The 24006-nt window shown below is 42.3% G+C and overlaps 1 protein-coding gene and 1 pseudogene across 1 annotated transcript in view; one reads left to right on the top strand and one right to left on the bottom strand.

Moving 5' to 3' along the window:
- The window catches only part of PRKN (parkin RBR E3 ubiquitin protein ligase), a 1108857-nt gene that overhangs the window by 585896 nt on the left and 498955 nt on the right, over positions 1-24006 (bottom strand). The gene's annotated exons all lie outside the window — the stretch shown is intronic.
- On the top strand, positions 11768-11886 carry LOC125996611 (uncharacterized; annotated as a pseudogene).

Consider the following 24006-nt stretch of genomic DNA (forward strand, 5'->3'; position numbering starts at 1 on the left):
AGTCCGTCCTTGGACTCCTCCTGCTCCCAAGCCTTCTCTTCCTAAGCCTTTGGTTCAAGAGAAAGGGGGCCTCATCGTACTTTGAGGGGTCACAGCATTGACAAGGCTGGGGGGCTTTTAGCTAAGGCTCTAGCACATGCTCTGTAGTAGTTGATAAGATAGTGAGGGGCCACTACAATAGGATAGTGAGGAGCCACTACTTCCTGTGGGAATGTGCTCAGAAATGCCAGAGGCAAGGGTGGGTGTGTTGATCCTGTGGGAGGGCGCTTGCCTTGTATACAGCTGAGCCGAGTTTGATCCCTGGCATCCCACAAGCTCCCCTGAGCACAGAGACAGGAGTAAGCCCTAAGCACCCCAAAGTAAAGCTGAGTGATCCACTTATTCCAGGAATACTCTCTCCCACTCAGACTCATTGCAGATGTGACCTCGAATCTGCTCAACTTCTCTGGTTGCTGTTTCCATGTCTTGGCATCCAGGTAGGCAGACTTCCTGGAGCAGGGAGCCCAGAGCACCTCGTTACCAAAAAAGGAGCGAGTCTGCCAGGAAGGAGTGTCCAGAGGCATGATGTCCACCCACAGGGGAGATCCACAGGGGAGGATCATGGCGATTATAGAAAGTGAATAATCCTCCCAAATGCCACCTTCCCAGCTGCCATCTGTCCATGGAACGCGCCGCCTCCCAGCAGCTCTGAGCAAAGCAGACAGTCAGCAAACACAAACCGGGAAGCCGGGCCAGCTTCGTGCCACACGTCCCTAAAAGCAGCTCCTGGAGGAGGGGCTGCCTCTCTGGCTGCAGGCTCAGCGCCCAGAGCTGAGGAGGAGCTATAGGCGTTGGGGTGCATGTGGGCAGCCCTCACCAGGAAGACAAAAAAGGCCCAGTAGGGGTTCATGGTTGAGGGGCTGCACCGTGCAGTGTGCACTTTCTGTCCCACATCTGAGCCCTCCGCTCCCTTCAATCCACATTCTAATATTATCCTCTGATCTGGCCATTCATGACAATGTTGCCACAACTTCCTGACTAGAGACAGAAGCAGGAAAAGACAAATCACAGAAATCATTTGGGGCCAATTATCCTAACAGGGCATGACTGGGCAGGGGGATTAGGGAACCTCTGGCTCATTATAGACCTTTTTATTTTTTTTTGTAATTTTTTTTGTACCATATCCAGAGTGCTCAGGGGTTCCTCCCGGCTCTGCTCTGTGCACCATATAGGATGCTAGGGATAAAACCAGGGTTGGTTGCATGCAAGGCAAATGCCCTACCCACTGTGCTATCTCTTGGCCCCACCACACAAACCCTTTTGGCATGTGTGTTGCCCTGCAGTTGGCACTGCTTGGCATTTGCACACATAAAAGCGCTTCTGGGAGGCGGATCATGTGGCTGGCCTGGATTTCATCCCTGGCATCCTATATAGCCCCCCTGAACGTGCAAGGAGTGATTCCTGAGTGCAGAGCCAGGAGTAACCCCTAAGTACCACTAGGTGTGGCCCTAAAACAAAAACAAAGAAAAAAGCACCTCTGATTCTGCCAGGAATGAGTTACACATAGCCAGGGGCCATCAAGGACACATGCAGTCTGTGCCCACCCTTCAGCACTCTCGGGCACTCCCTCAAGTGACCTGGGGCACCCTTGATATGAGAGGATCAGAGGTGTGGTATTTATACCCAGCAGAGTTTAGAGAGAAAAGCTGGCATGTAGCACTGAGATGGTTGGACACTTGGGAATATGCTGGTTTTATTGTTTACTGAAAGAATTTTGGTAATGTTACCCACCTGGTATGTCTAACAAATTTTTAAAGGGCTTTTTACTGAAGAATTAAATATCAATTTTCAGTGAGGAAAATACACTTTTCTTTTTCATTCTAAGGGGAAAATGGAAGGCTGAGTGATGGGCACCAACAAAGAAAATATTGCTATTCACCATTATGAACAAGATTTGAGAGGGAACCACTCGAAAGAGAAACCAAAGCATGAGGTTGCCATGAAAGTTGATAGATCTGCTTTACCAGTGTCCTTAAAACTATATAGCAAATGGCTTTAAATGATGTGGCCCATTTATCTTGACCAAAACAGGTAATGTTTTTAATATTTAATTTAAAGCATTTAAAAATTATTTTGATTTGGGGGCCATACCTGGCTATGTTCAAAACTTACTCCTGTCTCTGTGCTTCAGGGATCACTCCTGGTGGTGTTTGGGGGACCCTATGTGGTGTGATGCCAGGTGACTTCTCAAAGCCAGACCAAGACAATAATTTGATGATTTGGTATTCAATACATATCCCCCCCTAACCACACCAACAGGACACATATCTTTGAATTGTTTCTGGTGATAATGGTTACAAAGATTATGTTTTGGCACAGAGCATTGCATATAGCCAGATGTGTCATTAAGACCAATTTTTTGTTTTGGCTTGGTTTTTTTGGGCCACACTCAATGATGCTCAGGGGTTACTCCTGGCTATGCACTCAGAAATTGCTCCTGGCTTGGGGGACCATATGGAACGCAGGGGAATCGAATGGCGGTTCGTCCTAGGCTAGCGCTTGCAAGGCAGACACCTTACCTCTAGCGCCACTGCTCCGGCCCCAGACCGATTGTTTTTTTGTTTTTTTTTTTAAATAAAATTTAAAAATACCTGGCTTGGCCAGGATTAAATGGCTGATACTTTCATAGCCATTAACAGTAGTTTTGGAAGATACTGGAAACTAGAATTTTATAAAAACCCAGCTTTGAATTTGTAATATTTCAACAAAACTTCTCCCAGTGATGACCCTGGAGCTATCTTCTAGCTCCTAACAGCCTATATTATGACTCATAAAATATTCTAAAACAAACAAAAGGCAAACATAGTCCCTCTTGACTGGTAGCATTTTTGTTTGAAGCCTTATTTCTGTGAGTATGGACTCATGCTTACACTGGATGGTGCTGTGGATTCGGCACACGGAACAGACCTCATATTTCACCGGTGACTGACATGAGCACAGATGTAAAGTCCCCAAAGTCATTTGGTGCTACTTATTTGACATAATTAGGTGGCCCTACAGCCAGATAACTAGTCAAGACCTTTCTTCTTCCAAGCTTTCTCTGACATTTCAAGAGGATTGGTCTGCCTCTAAGCTCCAGTGATTCCTGATATTTCTTTCTCTTGAAATTGAGCACCTGTTCTTGACCCATCTTGAGTTGAAACGTGGATTCTTCTGGATTAGTCAAAATCACCTCTCTTCTGTGGCCCTAAGTCTAGTCAACTGCCAGTCACCCCCTTTCATCGATTTCATGCCTCCAGTTCCTTGTATAAAGGATGAGCCTCTCCCCTTATCTACCAATTCCAGATTACACTTCAGACTTTTCTCTGCTCTCTCAATGAACCATACTCCACATTAACTCAGCTAAATGTAGCATTTGTCTGAGACTTACCTGGACATTGTAAATTTAATGAGTGAAACTGAGACCATATTGTGAATTGAACCACGCTTGGATGTCATGCCCAATGATAAGCTCCTAGCTCTTTTTCTTTTACTAGCCTTTTTAAAAAGCATTCCAATATATAATTGTTGGAAGCATGACGAATTTCAAGACATGAGTTGAAATAACTGTCAGCTCTGATGGGTGCACTTGGCGATGAAATCAATTTACCATGCTCATGCTCAGTTGCAAAGGCCAGGACTGCTGCCACTTTGGTTTCCTGTATGCAGAGTCAGTGCATGGGGCCATCCTATGCTCACACTGCACCTGCCTCTTTTCCAATGTCTCTCTCTCATCTCAAGGACTATGTCTAGAACAGGTCTTGCTTCTTGCAAGTTCTTCTAGCAAAGAGCTAAAGAGTGAGAAAGAAGAATTGAAAAATGCAGGCTGATAGGGCCAGAGGGATAGCACCAGTGGGTAGATCATTTGCTTTGCATGTGGCCGACACGGGTTTGATCCCTGGCATTCCATAAGGTCCCCTGAGCCTGCCAGGAGTAATTTCTGAGTGCAAAGCCAGAAATAATTTCTGAGCTCAAAGTAAGGATTAAAGACTGGGTGCTGCGAGGTGTGACCCCCAAACTATAAAGTAAACAAAATTTAAAAAAATGCAGATAGATTAGGAAAAATGGGGGCTTGGGCGTTTTGGTGGTAGTCAAGAGAGGTAACCATGTGTACCAGGATCATCAATATAAACAGCATTGAAAACATATTATCTTAACTATAATAAAAAATTTTTAATGCAAATTCAGGGAAAATTGGAGACCAATGCTTCCCAGATCTGTAGGCATGCTGAAGTTCTTTTTCTGCATGACTACTATTCTAGAAGATTAGGAGAGAAAAGACAGCTGCAGAGTTCAATTTCATTGCCCTGCTTCCTAGGGAAGGCAGCCACAGATCAGGATGAAAGAACTGAGAACAGAGATGGGCAGCAAAGCATCAAAATGACATAGACGCAGTTAACTGAGAGTCCCTTGGAAACCACCTCATTGAAAACTCAGCCAAGGAATTAAAACAGCTGCCCAGGGCCAGAGTGATAATATAGCGAGGAGGGCACTTGCCTTGAACATGGCCAATCTGGGTTCAATTCTGAGATCCCAAATGGTATCCTGAGCACTGTCAGGAGTGATACTGAGTGCAGAGGTGAAGTCAGTCCTGAACTTGCTGGGTGTGTGACTGCCCAAAGTGAAAAACAAACAAACAAAATCAAAAATAGAGATTGCTGGATATTGCAAGTCCTTGAGGTGTTCTTGCTCCAAAACCTCCTTCCCATTCCACCCTTGTTCTGGCCTCCTTAACCTCAGGAGGACGGTCAGACACACACCCAGATCTCCTGGAGCTGCATTCATGATGGAAAGCAAGGGGATCTGGCTAGAAATCAACACAGTGTCATCAGCAAGATATTCTCTTATTCATGTTGCATCTGTTTATGTTACCAAAAAGCCACACAGTCCAGAGCCAAGAGCCAAACTTTTCTTGGCAGATGGAGAATGATGAAAATCCAGCCTCGCTCACAGAACCAGACAGAAAGGATCAAGTTAAGGAAAAGGGCTCCACATAGGGACCCCTTGTGGGCTACAGTTCCACAGAAAGCATTAAAAAGCAGACAACACATTATTCAACTTGAGGCAGAGGTTTGCCCATAAGGAAAGGTACTGTAGACAACTTTGCCAAGATGATTAAATCCTTTTCCAAAGGGGTGCTAATGAATGTAAATAGGTAAATGGATGCTTTAGAATGCATTCACCATAACTAGGATTATCTCAAGAGCAGCATTCTATAGGATCTTTATCAAAGGTTTTAATACAAAGATTCACTGTGAAGTTAGAGGTGACCCCAGATCTCAGAAACAACACGCTTGCATATCGATAATCGGGCTTTGCTGGGTCTCTTTAGAATTAACTCAACTTTGTGAAATGAATTCTATGTATGTATGGTTAGTAATATCTGTCGGCATGTGAACTACAGGGAAATATTAGAGGAATGAGATACATTGAAACAGACTCAAAAATTCCCGTGGGGTTTGCGACTGCTAGTAAAATATATTGCTAACACATTATAAACTCAATAAAGTTCAAAAGACTCATTTTAGTTTGAAATACCTATTACTTGAATATGAAACTTTTCCTGGAACAGTGACTGATCTAGAGAACTTGGTAAAACATTTATCCTAATTTGGCTAGAATTATGATCTGAAATCATCTGCAGTGCATGGATTCCCACTCAAGTCGAAAGTTTTTGCCTGGACATGATGGCACTGATGTTAAAACCAGGAGATGAAAAGGCTTTTGCCCAGATACGTAGCAGGAGACAATAGAACTAATTTAGAAAACACAGAGCCCATGCTTGGAGTCACAGAGGTTTCAGATCTGAGAAAATTAACCTTACGTTATACTTCCTTTTTCTTCCTTTTTGAATACATCTGATGATGCTCAGGCATCACTCCCGGGGCGGCACTCGAACTACTCCTGATGGTGCTCAGGGGTCCCTTTGGGAGGATCAAACCCAGGTTGACTGCATAAAGTGCAAACACCCTCCCCACTGTACTATTGCTCTGTCGCCAGCTTCCAATGACTTGGAGCTCTGACGGCGAACTATGGAAAGGCTCTCCAACAATCAGGTTTTGCAAAGCTGTGAGACCCCCATCCATAGCACAGTCTCTGCCTCCCATGTGGCTCTCTCCATCCATAGCACAGTCTCTGCCTTCATCTCAGTACTGCTCTCTAAATAAAAATAAGTCTTCTAGGTTAAAGCCACTCAATAGAAATGGGCTGCGCCTTATAGGCTGATCAGTCTGTGGATTTAATAAGACACTTCATGTGATCACTGTATGTACAGAATTCATGTGACCAATCAGTACTAAAGGGTATTTGAGGATGTCTGTGGGGTACTTTTTTATATGGGGTCCTGTCCCTGGCAATACTTCTAATCACATTTCTGCCTGGGAATGTGCATGACCCTGACTGATGGTAGCACAGCACAGCAATGGCATTGCTCCACATTCCATGGCTGGGTCCACACCAAGGAAGATCAGTGGGAAACACACAGCAAAGAGCCCCAGGACAGTGTGAGTTGGGGGCTTGGGTGTGCTAAGTACATCTGTACAGTGTAGCCTAAGGACATTTATCAATCTCTGTAAACATAAATGGATGAGACAGAGTGATGATGCCTTTGTCAGAGGGCTAAAGAAAGGTTATAGGAAGTGGCCCCAGAGTCAGCTTAATGAGCCAGAGTACAGGCTTTGCCAATAGCAGGCTTGGGTTTGATCCCTGGTACCACGTGATTCTTTGAATATTGCCAGGAGTGACCCTGAGCTCTGACATGGTGTTTCCACATGCTTCCCAAAGCAAAGAAAACAAAAAGTTTCTCTAAGTGCCTGATCCATAGGGTGATTCCATCAATAGATGGTGAGGCTGAGGAGCGTGTGGGGAAAAAGTCAGTCTGGCTGGTTTTAGGTTTTGATTACTTTTGATTCTGCACTCAGGAATCACTCCTGGCACCTCAGGGGGGGTGGGGAGGAAATATGGGATGCGGGGATGGAACACAGGTTGGCGGCATGCAAGGCATGTTTATTAGTTATAAAACCTCCTTGATCTCAGCTGACTGAGACCACCCCATGTTGCCTGGAACATGTCCAGATCCATTCTCTCCTGCAACTGTGCCGAATGCCCCCATGGCCAGAGCAGACCAGGCCTTCAATCAAAGGTACTGCAAGGACAAATTCCACAGGCTCATTTCTGAGACTGCCTGAGGTTCTGGCACTAGATTTGGAGTGTGCCTCATAAGTCACACGTCAGCCAATGGCCAGCATCAAACTCAGGTGGATGAGTGAGAACAACCTCAGAGCAAACAATCCCCAATACGTGCTGACACGTAGCAGGAATATAATCAGTGCCAAATGAATTTCCCGTGTCTAAATGGTCCTTCCTGCACATTGTTTCATAACAAACATCCCCGGGCTTCTCCAAACGTGGCAGAAGATAAAAAGCACCATTTATTATCTGAGTTGATATTAGCAACTCAATTTCCCTTAGGACTGCCATGGATGCAGAGGGGCTTGGACTGAATTAACTAAGTTATTCGGGTAACAGTTGAAACAACATCCAAGAATGAAATCATGTGTCTATAAATCTCTCCCTGTGCTGTAATGCTCTCTCTAATCCCCTGAGCTCCTTCCTTTGCTACCTGGAGGGGGAAAATGATTATTTTAATTTACAAAAGCCAGTAAGTACAAATGGAAGCTATGACTTGGACACAGGACTTATTTTCCCAAACGTCATTTAATCTATTTTAAATATAAAAATATCTGGAGAGAACTTTTTTTCACAGTGATCCTCTATTAAAGACCTAATAAAAGGCAGTAATTAAAAATATCTGGGCTGGAGAGATAGCATGGAGGTAAGGTGTTTGCCTTGCATGCAGAAGGTCAGTGGTTCGAATCCCGGCATCACATATGGTCCCCCAAGCCTGCCATGAGCAATTTCTGCGCATAGAGGAAACCCTGAGTGCTGCCGGGTGTGACCCAAAAACAAAAAAACAAAAACAAAAAAAAACCTATTATGTCATGTTTTGAGTTTTATTTGTTTGTTTTTGGGCCACACTCAATGGGCTCAGGGAACCATATGGGATATCAGAGACTAAACATGGATTGATTGTGTTAAAGGAAAGCACTCACTTTCTATGCTATTACTCCAACTCCTGTCATGCATTTTTTCCCAGAAAATATTTGGGGATATCTTATAACATGTATGACCCTGCTAAGGGAAAGGGTGACGGTAGGTTCCACTAGGGTCTCTGTCTCAAATACCTGAAAACTCACTGAGAAGGGGATATGTATGACTCAGAGAGGTTCACAGGGAAATAAGCACCAACATTATGTACATGTGGCATTTACTGAAAAATCACATGAGTCGTGTCTTGAAGGCAGGCGGCAGCTGATGCAGGGAGCAGGAGAGAAAATGTGTTTGGAAACAAGCCCTGTGGAAGTGGTCTAGTTAGCAGAGAAGGAATGGAAGCAATTTGGTGAGGAGGGGAAGGAGGAGGAGGAGGAGGAGGAACGTCAGGAAGGCTGGCATTAGGGAGCAAGAATGAACTTGGCATGGGAGGGGAGTCAGAGCAAAGGGCCCCATAGCAGAGGTTAGCTTCATACACTCACTCACCCTCAGTTCTGTAGAGCCTCTGATGTTCGACAGGTGCTAAGAACTGGGGAAGTGAAAGGACTCAAGCTCCACTGCAAAGCTTGGAAAAGGGAGAGATGAGATTCATCCAGAGGCCACAAAACTGTCAAATTGCCAGACCCCTTTTGAATATATTTCAAGCCTTGTCCAAGACACAGAATTTCCATCTGTTACAATGATATTGCAACTATCTAATCTAATGGGGGCATTTAGGGGTGTAGGTCAAATGTGATGATAACAGAAAGAAATGTCTCAATAATAATGATTGTGAGTTGGAAGCTGGATCAATACCACTAGTGAGTAGGGCATTTGCCTTGCATATAGCTGACCTGATTTATTTTATTTTTATTTACTTATTTTTCTTTCTTTTTCTTTTTGGTTTTTTTGGGCCACACCCGTTTTGATGCTCAGGGGTTACTCCTTGCTAAGTGCTCAGAAATTGCCCCTGGCTTGGGGGGACCATATGGGAAGCTGGGGGTTCGAACCGTAGTCCTTCCTTGGCTAGTGCTTGCAAGGCAGACACCTTACCCCTAGCACCTCTCACTGGTCCCTTTTTTCTTTATTTAAACATCTTGATTACAAATATGATTGTGATTAGGTTTCAGTCATGTAAAGAACACCCCCCTTCACCAGTGCAACATTTCCACCACCAATGTCCCAAATCTCCCTCCATCCCACCCCACCCTCACCTGTACTCTACACAGGCTTTCCAGTTCCCTCATTCATTCACTCACAAGATTGTGGTAATTCTCAGTGTAGTTATTTCTATAACTGCACTCACCACTCTTTGTGGTGAGCTTCATGAAGTGAGCTGGAAGTTCCAGCCCTCCTCTCAGGGTGACCTGGTAAATGATTGGCTTTGAAGTGATGAGGGTTTGGCCCGGCTTCCATATGTGAAGAAATCTGCCAGAGATTAAATTCCTAGAGAGGCTACCATGCCAGCAGCACGTGAACTGGTGGGAGCAAGTTTTTGATTGTAGCAGAGAGGGAGAAAGGAAGGAGAAGTTGACAGCTTCACTTCATATACTCTGAGGACCCTATGGGATGACTGGGAACAAACCTAGTTTAACTATGTTCAAGGCAAATGTCCTACTTACTGTGCTATCACTCTAGTTCCTCAATAGTAATTTTAATATATGAAAGATCACCAGGTTTTTCTAAAGAACATTCACTCATGGAGTGAACTAGAAGAAGAAAGACAAACACAGGATGATTTCCCTTCTCTGAGATATAGAGAATAACTGGATGAGGAAATGTAATGTAGTCAAGGGAGATGCCTAGATGACTCTTGACCCCAGAGCCTAGGGAGGAAGAAGTCACAGAAGAAAAGAAACCAAGGCAGGAAAAAAGAAGACGAGAAAGGAAAATAATGGAGAAATGGTGGTCTGGACTTGTGGGAATGGGGGTGGTGGTGGTGGAGCAGTACATCCAACGTACAGACTCAACAATACTGAAAACATGAGATCTATGCTGAGGGGAGATTGTTAGAGAGAAGGAGATGACTGAGTATGGGAGCAATGGTGATAGGAGTTGATACTGGTCGTGGGATTGTATTGAAATTTTATAGGTTTAAAACTCAACTATCAGTAACTATAAACCATGGTTCTTTGATTAATTTATTTATATAAGAGAGTATTTACATGAAAACCAGTTTGCCCATGACAGTGACCCTCACTCCCAGAAATAAGCTTTTGTGATTGGAACACCAGCCCTGGAATAGAACAGGTGACCAGCTACAAGAGTTCCCTGCTTCCTGAGGCACTCATCAACAGCCTCCTGGAAGCATCACAGCTGGCGGCATAGAAATCTGTTTCAGAATGTAAACTTCTTTAGGAGTCACCTAAATTCACTGACCAAAGCGATCATAACTTTTATTCCCACTTTGCTATCCTCACCAGAAGTAAATAGCAGCCCAGGGGTTGAGAAATCAATCAAGGCTGCATTGTGTCCTGGAAGGGATGTGGCCCCTTCATTGATGAGCATGAGACATAGTTAGGCCCATCATCTAAGTAAGACAGAGAGAAATGCACATGCAAATACTGTGAAATCTGTCACTGAGGAACATATACAAAGATAAAAATAAAGTGGACTTCTTGCTAAGCAAAGCTGTTGCGGCCTTGGATGTGCCTCCTCTTGCCTGCTACTTTCTGGGGCATCTGGGGAACAGGTGAACATTCAGTTAGAAATTCATAGAGTCATTTTTGCAACAATCCTCAGAGACAATGAGAGGAGGGCTGGAACTTCCAGCTCACTTCATGAAGTTCACAACAAAGACTGGTGAATGCAGTTATAGAAATAACTACACTGAGAACTACCATAAACATGTGAATGAATAAGGGAACTGGAAAGCCTGTGTAGAGTACAGGTGGGGGTGGGGTGGGATGGAGGGAGATTTGGGACATTCGTGGTGGGAATGTTGCACTGGTGAAGGGGGGTGTTCTTTTTATGACTGAAACCTAATCACAATCATATTTGTAATCAAGATGTTTAAATAAAGAAAAAATGCATAAAGGCTGCCACAAGAAGTGGCGTGGGATAGGCTGGCCTCTTGCCTGATATGGACCATTTCTGATTACAAAAGAAATGGTTTGCTTAGAGCACCAAAATACATTTATTTGACGATCAAAATAAAATTCCTGCAGTCAGAGTGATAGCGCAGCAGAGAGGACACTTGCCTTGCAAGCAACCAAACCAGAATTGACCCCTGACATCCCAGTCCTCTGAGCCTTCCAGGAGTGTCAGTGCAGAACCAGGAGTAACCCCAGAGCATTGCCAAAATCAAAGACCAACAAAATAAAATTCCAATAAATTTGGCTGAGATTACAAATGCGATAAGTAATGAGACATACTCCATAATCCTTGAAACTGTCCCGATCCAAGCACTTTCATGGTCTATTGCAGGTAGCTCTTCTCCCCCATGATCCTTTCATGCAATAGCCTCTCACCCTCAGCTTCAATTCCCATAATATTTTTGTCTCTATTTTCTAACAGAATGCTCCATTTTGTCTTCATTTGATTAGTGCTTGTTTGACTTCCTCCTCCCATCCATCAGCTTGTGTGGGCAACATTGACCTATGTGGGACACAGGATCTGGGACATAAGTGAAGACAGAAGATTTTATTAAAGACTAAGTTTCATCTATGGCTATACTACCCTGAAAGCGCCCGATCTCGTCTGATCTTGAAAGCTAAGCAGGGTCGGGCCTGGTTAGTACTTGGATGGGAGACTGCCTGGGAATACCAGATGCTGTAGGCTTAACAAAAAGAGAAAAAAAGATAAAGACTAAATTTCTATTCATTCAATACCCATCAGACCAGGGACTAATATCAAAAATATACAAGGTACTGACAGGATTTAATAAGAAAAAAAATCTAATCCCATCAGAAAATGGGAAGAAGAAATAAACAGACATTTCCTCAAAGAAGACATACAAATGGCCAAAAGACACACGAAAAAATGCTCCACATCACTAATCATCAGGGAGATGCAAATCAAAACCACAGTGAGGTACCATTTCACACCACAGAGACTGGCACATATCACAAAGAACAAGAACAATCAGTGCTGGCAGGGATGTGGAGAGAAAGAAACTCATTCACTTCTGGTGGGAATGCCGTCTAGTCCAGCCTTTATGGAAAACAATATGGAGAGTCCTCAAAAAAAACTGGAAATTGAGCTCTAATTTGATTCAGCTATTCTACCCCTAGGGATATACCCCAGGAACACTAAAAATACAATACAAAAATCTCTTCCTCACACCTATATTCATTGCCGTGCTATTTACAATAGCCAGACTCTGGAAACAACCAAGATGCCCTTCGACAAAGGAATGGCTAAAGAAACTGTGGTACATATACACAATGGAATATTATGCAGCTGTCAGGAAAGATGAAGTTTTCCTATACATGGATGTACATGGAATCTATTATGCTGAGTTAAATAAGTCAGAGAGAGAATAGTATTACTCATCTATGGGTTTTAAGAAAAAAAAGACATCACTGTAATAAGGCCCAGAGACAATAGAATTAAGGGATGGGAGGGCCAGAAGGAATGGCTCACAATTTGAAGCTCACCAAAAAGAGTGGTGAATGCTGTTAGGAAAATAACTACACTAACAACTAGCATGATAATGTTAAAGAATGAGAGAGGTAGAATGCCTATTGTGATACAGGCAGGCTGGGGTGGTCGGAATGTTGCACTGGTGAAGGGGGGGTATTCTGTTTATGACTGAAACCTAACTATGAATATGCTTGTAATCATGGTGCTTAAATAAAGGTTTATATAAAAAAGATTAAGTTTCTGGTGATCAACACTAGGATGTAGTCCCAGCATCCCTGCAGTAGGATATTATCTCATACTACCAATAGACTTGAATTGCTCACTACACATTATATACCTTACATACCACATAGCTGTACAGTACCTGTCATTCCCACCTATATGCAGCACTTGTATAGATCTACCAGTTGCAACATAAAATACAACTAGTTACTCAGTAATGTCTGCTATTATCCACTGCATTCTTTTAATTAAAAAAAATTCTTTATGGGCAGGAGCCATAGCACAATGGGTAGGGTGTTTGTTGCCTTGAACCTGGTTGACTCAGCTCCGATCCCCAAGCAACCTGCCAGGAGCAATTTCTGAGTGTAGAGCCAGGAGTAATCCCTGAGCACTGTTGGGTGTGGCCCCCAAAAAATCAAAAACAAAAACAAAACAATTACTTTATTTATTAGTCATATAGTATTCTTCACCAGGGCACTTTTCCTGCCATCAATGTTTCCCTCTCACCCTCCCCTTGCCTTCTTTCTCTCTTTCCCACTCCCCTCTCCCTTGTTTTTGTTTTTCTTTTAGACACTGTGTCCACTGCTTTCTGAATATATTCATCTGCATAAGTCCCATATTACTGAATTCCTACTCAGAGAATGTCACCGATATGATTGTGTGGTACCAATCAAACAAATTTTGAGCCCCCACTATGGATTTACAATAAGATTCTGAAATGTATCAGTTCCGTAATTAGGTATCTTAATTAGTTGGGGGTAAATTAATTAACCTTCTGAGGAAGACATTTTCTCATTTGTCAAATGAGTCCTATACTCATAGGACCATTGAAAAGGTGACCACAATGTGACATTGGCAGAACATTTGATGGTAGCTCTGTCCTTATCATCTTCTTCATCTATAATCAGCTATCTTTCTGGGTTTGGCTTCAGTTCCAGAAACTATGAATGGAAAAATTCCAGGCCATTTATGTCTTTAGTTTACTGGGATTATTTGCAAGTTTCAGAGCAATAACTCAAACACATTTGTTTATTTGAAGTGTGTGTGTGTGTGTGTGTGTGTGTGTGAGAGAGAGAGAGAGAGAGAGAGAGAGAGAGAGAGAGAGAGAGAGAGAGAGAGAGAGAGATGTTATCGGGCCATACAGTTGTTCTGAGGGTTTATTTCTGACTCTGTGCTCAGGGATGACTCCTGACCATAGCGTGGGGACCCTTTGAAATGCCAGAAATTGAACTGGGGTTGGCCACATGCAAGGCAAATACCTTAACCCCTCTACTGTCTATCCATCACACCGATCATTCTGTGGAAATTTGTCTTCCTGATAGTGATGTATGGCAGAGGCCATGCTATGAAAAAACCAAGTGTCAAGAAAGGGGGAGAAAAAGAATTGAACCAGCATTTATTCAACTATCTACTAATGTATGTAAGTAAATTGAAATGGAAAAATAATTAAATACCATATTATTCATCAGGAAGGTGGAGGAGTTGAAATGGGCAGAAAGACATTTCTCATCAAGTGCATTCTTGCTAATGAGCTCTTAAAAGCATTGCTCAAGTTTCCCCCAAGAGAAATACAATCTATGTCTCTCAAAAGACCATCTGTGATTAAAAGTCCTCAGATTCAAATGAGTTACTCTCCTTTAATGCATGATATTTTTTCCCAGTTCATCTGAAAGTCTGATAGAGACAGTTAAAAAATATTGTTGGGGTTACAAAGGCTTTGACATCAAACAAATTGGGCTAAAATCTGGACTTGCCAATGACCCGATCAATGACTTTAGAAAAACCACTCAAGGGGCTGGAGTGATAGCACAGCAGGTAGGGCATTTTCCTTGCATGAAGCCAACCCAGGACCAATCTGGGTTCGATCCATGGCATCCCATATGGTCCTCAGCCTGCAAGGAATGATTTCTGGGCACAGAGCCAGCAGTAATACCTGAGCAACGCTGGATATGGCTCAAAACAAAACAAAACAAATAAAAAAAAAACTGCAAAGGAAAATGATTCAAGCATTCTTGGGGCCAGTGGTCTTGTTTCCAAAACTTTTTAGAATATCATCATTAAATATGATTTAATAGGAGAGATCTAGTTACACCAATAGGTGAAGTGCCACTAACAGCACATCTGTTTCACTTCCCTACTGAATGGGACTTACTTTTCCACTATTAGCAACTAGGAAACCTGAGAGAGAAAGACCACTGCTTCTCCACAATTGCCATTGGAATCCCAGAGAGAAGTGGAATCCCACTGAGAAGGGATGCAAAAAGCTATGACCCAATCACTATCTGCAAGATTTGAGACAATCACACAGGGAGGGGAAACAGAGCAAAAAGTAGCAAATCTTGAGGAACTGAAAAGACAAATCAAAGTTTGGGAAGGTTAAGGCTTTTCAGGGCATCAGAAAATAAGAAGCACTTGGAGAGAGCTCCGGGGATTTCTAGAGGTCACCTCAGATGTAGGGCGGAACATTCCTATGGAATTCTACATAGGGGGACCAAAGTTTTCCCTGGTCCTCTCAGAACTGGATTTACATTCCCTCCAGACTAGAGAGAGTTCCTAACATCAGGGGCACCACCCTCCTCCTTAGGCTAAATCATTTTAGGAGTCCCTCTGGCAAAGCTTAGAAGCAAACCTTCAAAGGACTAGCTTGGTCCAAGACAGAGCTGTGGGTCTGTGTTTACAGAAAATTAGATGCAATGGAGAAAAAAATGTATATGTGCCTCTGAGGGCATTGAAGGATAAAAAAGTTCTGTCAACCATACCAGAGAGTGAAGTGGGAGAGAGGGAACATGAATTATTATTATTCTTAGTGCCAATTTCCAGTGAGCAGTCTGCTTCAAGGAAAGGCAGGTGTCTGTCTGCAGGCCCAGGCAGAATTGTCTGATATTATAAATCTGCTAGGGCTCTGAATCAATGCTACTTAATTGTGATATCCAAAATAGGTTTGCCCATTACAATGCTGATGACAAGTTAATGTCCTTACTTAGTTTTGAATTAAAAAGGTCTTTAAGAGGGCCCGGAGAGATAGCACAGTGGCGTTTGCCTTGCAAGCAGCCGATCCAGGACCAAAGGTGGTTGGTTCGAATCCCGGTGTCCCATATGGTCCCCCGTGCCTGCCAGGAGCTATTTCTGAGCAGACAGCCAGGAGTAACCCCTGAGCATCGCCGGGTGTGGCCCAAAAACCAAAAAAAAAAAAAAAAAAAAAAAAAGGTCTTTAAGAGATATTATTTTGGAAAAGGGTCAAGTGTGTGAATGATTTTAAGTCAATAAGAAATGCTGTGTGTGTGTGGGGGGTTAACGAATTAGATTTTAGAATACAAACGTTGTCCTTGATAATGTGAATATTCAATTTGAAATTTCATTATGATTCAGTTCTTGCACCACAAAATTCATCTTCTTCCCCTTAGCCTCCTAGTTAAAAACAGTAATTTCTAAGACTAAGAACCACAATTTCCTTTCTTACCTCGGGCATTTTTTTTGGCCTGATAATTTAGGGAAAAAATTGAGAAACATATTATGACAGGTAATCATTTGCAAACACACAACTCGTTCAGTGCCTGTCATGTTTGGCTTCATTTTATAGCATCTGTCTTGGCATTATAAATTGTGCTTGGCTGCAGAACTGTGTGGAGCAGTACAGTACAGAAAAAGAATCATTACACTGAAAAACAAAGCTGTGTGTGTATGTGTGTGTGTGTGTGTGTGTGTGTGTGTGTGTGTGTGTGCGCGCGCACGCGCACGCGAATGAAAATCCAGTTGTTTCTCTAGATTCCTTTCAAAGGGGAATAGTGTTGCTTTGGTTGGCTTCCGGTCTTCTTTCAGAGCAAAGCTATGCGGCTCGAGGAAAGAGACAACTGTAAACGCTATGAATGAAGGTTGCCAAACAACCCTAAACCAGTCCAAGAGGACCTCCCTTTACAGCCACACAAAGGAAAGCAATTTAGCTCAGGACACACAGATGCATTGTGTTAAAAATACTTACTACATCAAAGGCATGTTTTTCCATGCAAAAGCAAAGTCTATTAATTTTTTTAAAGTCATAGCAAGGCCAGATTGGAGGATTATATGTGAAATTGCTTCCAGTTAGATTCCAGTTCTATTTGTATTCCTGAAAAATCTTCACTTTTTTTTTGTTTTGTTTTGTTTTTGTGTCACACCGGCAGCGCTCAGGGATTATTCCTGGCTCTAAGCTCAGAAATTGCTCCTGCAGGCTCAAGGGACCACATGGGATGCCGGGATTTGAACCACCATTCTTCTGCATGGAAGACAAACGCTCTACCTCCGTGCTATCTCTCCGGCCCCTGAAAAATCTTAACTTTTATGCAACTTTAGAAAAATCACTTATATTAAAAATAAGGTTAGCACTGTTGCTTGTTGGTTTACTGATCCTACCCTAATCAATATCTGTACTCCACCCTAGTGTGTGATCTGGTGATGGGATATTGAATTATTCCCTACTTGGTATTATTTACCCACACTAGGGTGTGGCCTGGTTCTTGTCAATAAAAGTAGGGGTCTGAGGAAGGCAGAGGCTCATTCTCTGGTCTTCTTCCACTGAGCTGCGTTCCTTCTTAGGAGCAGAAAGCTTGGGTACCTGAATTCTTTGCCTGAGTGCTGGATTTCCTGAATCTGTTGTACTTTTGCACTGTGTGGATAATTTCCTGTGCCAAAATTACTTCCAGACCTGGTCTCACTAGATCCTCGTTTTAGAGCCCTGGGTTCCATGAGCAGTTGTAGGTCCAAAAGCTTAGATCTTAAAGGAATGCATCTTAGCCTTCAAAATTAAATCAAATGTAGACAGTGTTTTATTTTACCACTGGGTTTTTACTAAATTCAGGTAAGTATATCTAGAATCCTTACTATGGATACCATGTACTTTGCATTTAAAGAAATACTTAACTTGAGCATATGACCTTGTGCATTCCCTGTCCCTGCCATGCAATTAACTACTTGCTTTTCAATACAGTTTGATTATGGATCAGCAAAGATGGCAAGACAATCTACTTATAAATTATAGCATATATATTTGACTTAGAGGGAAGTAGGACAATCAATATTGGTAACGCAGAAACTCGAGAAGCATCCAAAGAAATGAAAACTAAACAAAAGGCACTACCAATGTGCTCCATTTTGCATAAATGGCACATATGGCAAAACTGTAAGGGGCAAAAAGAGCATCATTCATGAGCAATGAGTTGCATGGAAAACAGGCATAAAGATTTACTGCCAATCATCCGATTAGAGGCAAGCAGTCTTCCTCTAGAGAGTCTTAAAGGAGAGTCAATCTAATTAAGGTTATTTGTGTGTTATCTGGTGTGAAAACAGCATCTCTGGATGTGATAATCACCAGACCCACCCACCTCCCTCCCATAAGGACACTCTGATCTAGCACAGCAAGACTGTCACTTTGGCTGTTTTGACTGATTTAAAATGTCTTCTTAACCAAGAACACACAAACACAGCACAGGACAACTTATATCAATATCCACACGTAGGCTACTAAAATTAAGTCTAATGCCCAAGATTTGGAGAGAAAATGGAAGTAAATCTGAACAGCACCAAATCAAGTAATAATAAACAGTAGTCATTCAGGAAACAACAGAAAGGCAAATGCATGAGAAAGGGAAGTGTTTGGCCCCAGTGAAAACTTTAGAGAACTTCAGGGACAACTGGTCATCTAGCACAGATGATTTGGGGGTCAGAGCACTGCCCCAGGTGCACACCTTATCTCTATCAGATACTGGAGGCACTAGCTCAGTATGGATCTTAAAAATCTCTTCTGAAAATAGGCAAGGAATCGACTTCTGCTTCGAGGCGCATGAGAGCAACTCCATCAGCCAGAAAATACACAAAGGACCTAGAAGTAGGACAAGAACTAGAGTGTGCCATGTGTCTGCTTCCCTATAGGACTACCCAACTCACTCGGTTTTTAATCGATGCAAAATGGATCATACACTATAAAAATAGTGTGGCTGACCATAGGGGTAGCCTTTCCTGGAGAGCTAAGCCTGGTGAAGTTACCAGCCAGGGTGAAATTATAAGTATTGGCTCTTCCAAAGAAGCTAAAATTTAATAAAGAACTGCTAGTAACAACAACAAAAAAAAAGACCTGTTGGGTACCCAAACTTGTTTTACCATGAGACCATGAATTCATTTTCTCATAACAATACTTTGATTTGTTAATGTTCTTCATAGATGTAGATGGAAACAGAAAAAGAATGATCATAATAACTAGATCTAGTCTGAGAAAAACTGTTGGACTTGAACCTAAATTTTAGTTAAGAACCAAAGCAACACATCTAACTCACTTAACCAAGAAGCACTTGGTGACTTTTTTTCTTCTTCATCTACATTTGGTCCCAATTTTGCATTAGATGGTTTAGATTGTGCTGACCACTATGTCCAAAGATGTTCTTGACTTGGTTCTACAGATTCGGGCACTTAATGATGCATTAGAAGTGATAATTATGGCCACATGTCCACATCTTCCTTCGATAGTACTGTGATGTTGGGGATGGTAACAAGCACCAGCCTGTCTCTCTTGCAGCAACAAGGAAATGACTGATTGCTCAGCAGAGAAATACAATTATTTTTCTTCTCTACAAAGTTTCTTACACACAGTGCTCATAGAATCCCTGTGTATGCTTCAAACTGGCAATTTTCTTTACTTATTTTTTTAGAATATGGGCTTAATGGTTGATGGGAGAGAAAAAAATTTTTTTTGCTACACTCGGTGACGCTCAGGGGTTTCTCCTGGCTATGAGCTCAGAAATCGCTCCTGGCTTGGGGGACAAAATGGGACACCGGGGACTGAACTTGGGGTTCATCATGGGTCAGCCACGTGCAAGGCAAACACCCTATCACTGCACCACTGCTCCAGCCTCGAGAGAGAAAATATTTTGAAACAAAAGATGACTGTAAAATCCACCTTGTGCTGAGGGCCATCAGAGTTCTAGAAATAGGAGAGGACCTGTTTGTTGGATTCTCTCTAGGATGTTATTTCTTAACTGCCTAGCAGACTGGATTCTGTAGAACAAATGTTCTGGTAGATCCTGTAGGTCAACTTCTCTGGAGATTCTCCTTGAGCTGAAAGCTTCAAAGACACCACTCCAAAGATGGGGAAGGACAGCACAAAGAGGGGTGCCATCTCCCCATGATCAGTGGTTTCTAATCAGGCTTGGCCATCCTTCCTCCATCACAAAGCTCTGGTTAAAGAAGAGATGAACTATTAACCACTTTTATTGCCCACAACATTCCTAAGCCCCAATATTTATACTTAGCTTCTCTCTGGTGCCTCACTCTTCCCTGGTTATCTTTCTGCTATGTCCCGGGCCTTCTATGTTCCTCTTGTATATATATATATATATTATTTATTATTATATATTATTATTTATATATATTTTATTATATATTATATATATTTATTATTATATAAATTATATATATTTATATATTATATTTTATATATTTATATATATTTATATATTATATTATATATATATAAATATATATTATATATAAATTATATTATATTATATATTATATTTATATATATTATATTTTATATATTTATATATTATATAAATAACATTATATATTTTATATATTATATATATAATTTATATATTATATAAATTATATATATTATTATATATATTATTTTTGTTGTTGTTGTAATGGGAAAAAATGTCTCTGGTAGTCATCCTTGGACCATTTCTTTACCAGTCATCAGCCCTCAGTCTCGAATACACCAGGAGGATGGAAGTTGATCTTTGCTGGCTGAGTCAATATACGGTTTCTGGAAGTTCTGGCTTCTGTTCCCAGAAACTAAATGAACGTGTTCATAGATCTAAGCAGCCATCAGAACCAGACAATGTAGGGCAAAGAGGACATGGGTGCAGGAAGTAAGTAGGATAGTAATAAAATGCAATAAATCATGGTTATATTGTATAGGTTGTACTGGGGCTATGTAGGAAAAATTGTCCATTCTCTTTGTGTGGGTTTCTTTGAGGGGTGAGACTGGGACAGAGCCTTGAACATAAGCAAGCACCCTGCTGCACAAGTGTGTGTGTGTGTGTGTGTGTGTGTGTGTGTGTGTGTGTGTGTGTGCTGCCATATTCCATGAGGGAGACCACAGAGAGAGAGAGCCCTAAAAGGCATGAGGCCTTTCATATGCTCCTCAGTCAGCCTGCCATTAGTCAGCAGGCTTGGAGAAATATAACTTAGAACAAAACGGATGGCATATTTTATTGAATAAGACATTATAAAATTATATGGCTCATTTCAAAGAATCTACATATTGTTCTCCATTTAATTTTCCTGAAAGTGGTTTAGGCGTGAGTGAGGAAGGGCAGGACAGGTCAGGCCTGGAGCTGCTGCCATCGCATTTTTCCAAAAATACAGCATCTCTCCCTCGCTGGAGCTCTTTTTCCCATCCACATATTTAGATGAGGGGTTAAACGGAGTTCACAGAGAGTGACCCTCAAAGGCAGCCTTCAGAAAAGTACAAATCTTCTCCAGAATCGCATTATCTCAGCATGACATAAACAAAACCCAGTATTAAATATGCAAGAAATATTTTAATATTCATGATGAACATCTTTCAAGAGACGGCTAATACGGCAAATGTAATAAGAGCAGTGGAGCACTTGGTGGAGGGGCTTTGGAGCACTCTGCAGCATTGCTAAATCTAGATAAATGGTCTGGCGGGAAGAAAAGAATTGAGAGAAGAGGCAGCAGGTCTTTGAGCTGGCTCTAGGAGTAGAGGGGGCACTTATTCCTCTGTGTAGGCACCAAGCTCCCAGGGAAGCAGATACCCACAAGATCTCCCTCTCACAGCTCTGTCAAAGCACAGGAAAAGTGGGTGTGGTGCCCAAGCAACTCATCACCCCTTCTGTTTACAGTTGACATAGATGGTTTCTGGGACCAACCCAGGCACCTGGGAAGATGCTCATCTTAGAGTAACGAGAAAGCCAATGTTCCCATGGGCCTCCTCCTCTAACTCAAACTTCTCCCAGAAAGACTTGCCTGACTGAAAGGCAGCTTGATGGGCAAGGGTCACTCTTGAGGATTTCACTGCTTGGTTTATACATTATAATGATCCTGACTTCCAAGTACAATGTCAATCTCATGTAGTTATTATGACATCATTGAGCTGTACCCAGGAGGTGAAAGGACAGCCAGACATACATACTTCACCTGCAGGGGTCCTCAGTCTTTTTAAACAGGGGGCCAGTTCACTGTCCCTCAGACCACTGGAGGGTCTGACTATAGTAAAAACAAAACTTATGAACGAATTCTTATGCACACTGCATATATCTTATTTTGCAGTGAAGAAACAAAACAGATACAAATACAATATGTGGCCTGCGGGCCATAGTTTGAGGACCACTGCTAGAGCTTCCAAGGCTGATGCAGTGTTTGAGCAAGTTTGGGTTCAGTGAGAACCTCCTTCATGTTAAGGTGCACTCTCAGGAGCTGTGCTTAATTTGAATCTTCTTTTTTTATATTTATATGCTTCCCACATCCCCCAGGGGTTGTGTCAATACATCCTTAGGAGCCCTTAGGAGGCCATCTTCCTATCCCAGTGTGCTTTGTTCTTAGCACCATAGGCTGACATGCGCTGCCCCAACTTTTGTCAGGGTCATTTCCAAGGGCTTCTCCTCAAGACTGTCTGAATCACTTGTTGCACTTCCATTTCCTTTTCCTGAAAATTATCCCTGCAACTCTCATCCCTGACCAGACACAGCATATTTGGCAACAGTGTGGCCGAAATGCTTGTGCTTGTTGGATGGAGTGGAAGGCATGAGCCACTCTGAGTCCAGCGGGTTTCTTGACTCCATTTTTTTAGTATTACAAGCTCACTTTGGGCCTCTGTGCCACGCTTGGTTAAGCAGGAACATTAGCTCCGTCTTGATGCTGCTGCACAAGTAATAGAATACAGTATCACCTGAATATCATGTTTGTTGTAGTGGGAAACAAATAACATAACCATGTAATTCACCCTGAGGTGATAGTGGTTTCATGGTTCTGATCTGCAAGCGAACCAGCAGTACCTGGAGGTGAGCCTGTCCTCCCACTGGCTTATTTGATGTCATCCTCATGCAACTTATTTGTTCAAACTTCCTTCAGGAGGAGGAGGAGGAAGAGGATGATACTTCATTTACTCCACGGTGCCTGAAGCACTGCCTTGTACATAGCAGTTAATCACCATGTGATAGGAAATGAATCCATTTTCTTGGGTCTTTTCAGAAGAGACTATACCCACAATCAAACTTCCTAAGGACTATAAGAGTTTTTAGGAAACAGACATTCAGAGTTCTTTCCCAACATCCAGCTGTATTTTATACCACTGTATTTAATATCTCTCTAGTCTAGAGCTTCCCTAACACTAGCCCCATGCTAGCTAAACTCTGTTCCTAACTCCCTAAATCTTTGCTCCCTGCCTTAGAAAAATGGGTTATTGTGCTCACAGGTACTCTATGCATTGACTCCTGGATTCCTTCCTACTCACCAGTCACACACCAAGTCTTGCCCTGAAAATCATTATTTGCTGATAATTTTGTTTTCCTTCCAATCTCTCTAGCCTCTTCATGCCTCCTTCTGAACATTTCCAGTTTTAATGACATTATTGATATGCATCACCTTTGGAAGCAATTGGTATTCTTTTTTTCATAATAAGATTAAGATTTCCTACATACAATCATGTATGTAATTAAGGTGTTTAAATAAATTTTAAAAAAAAGAAAGAAAGAAAGAAAGAAGGAAGGAAGGAAGGAAGGAAGGAAGGAAGGAAGGAAGGAAGGAAGGAAGGAAGGAAGGAAGGAAAGAAGGAAGGAAGGAAAGAAGGAAGGAAGGAAGGAAGGAAGGAAGGAAGGAAGGAAGGAAGGAAGGAAGGAAGGAAGGAAGGAAAGGGAATGGATGGGAGGGGAAGGGAGGGAGGGAAAGGAAAGGGAAGGGAAGGGATGGGAGGGGAAGGAAGGGAGGGAAAGGAAAGGGAAGGGATGGGAGGCAAAGGAAGAGGGGAAGGAAGGGAGGGGAAGAGGAAGGGAGGGGAAGGGGAAGGGGAAGGAGAAGGAAGTGGAAGGGAGGAAAGGG

Source organism: Suncus etruscus, chromosome 18, assembly GCF_024139225.1.
Source record: "Suncus etruscus isolate mSunEtr1 chromosome 18, mSunEtr1.pri.cur, whole genome shotgun sequence".
NCBI lineage: Eukaryota > Metazoa > Chordata > Mammalia > Eulipotyphla > Soricidae > Suncus > Suncus etruscus.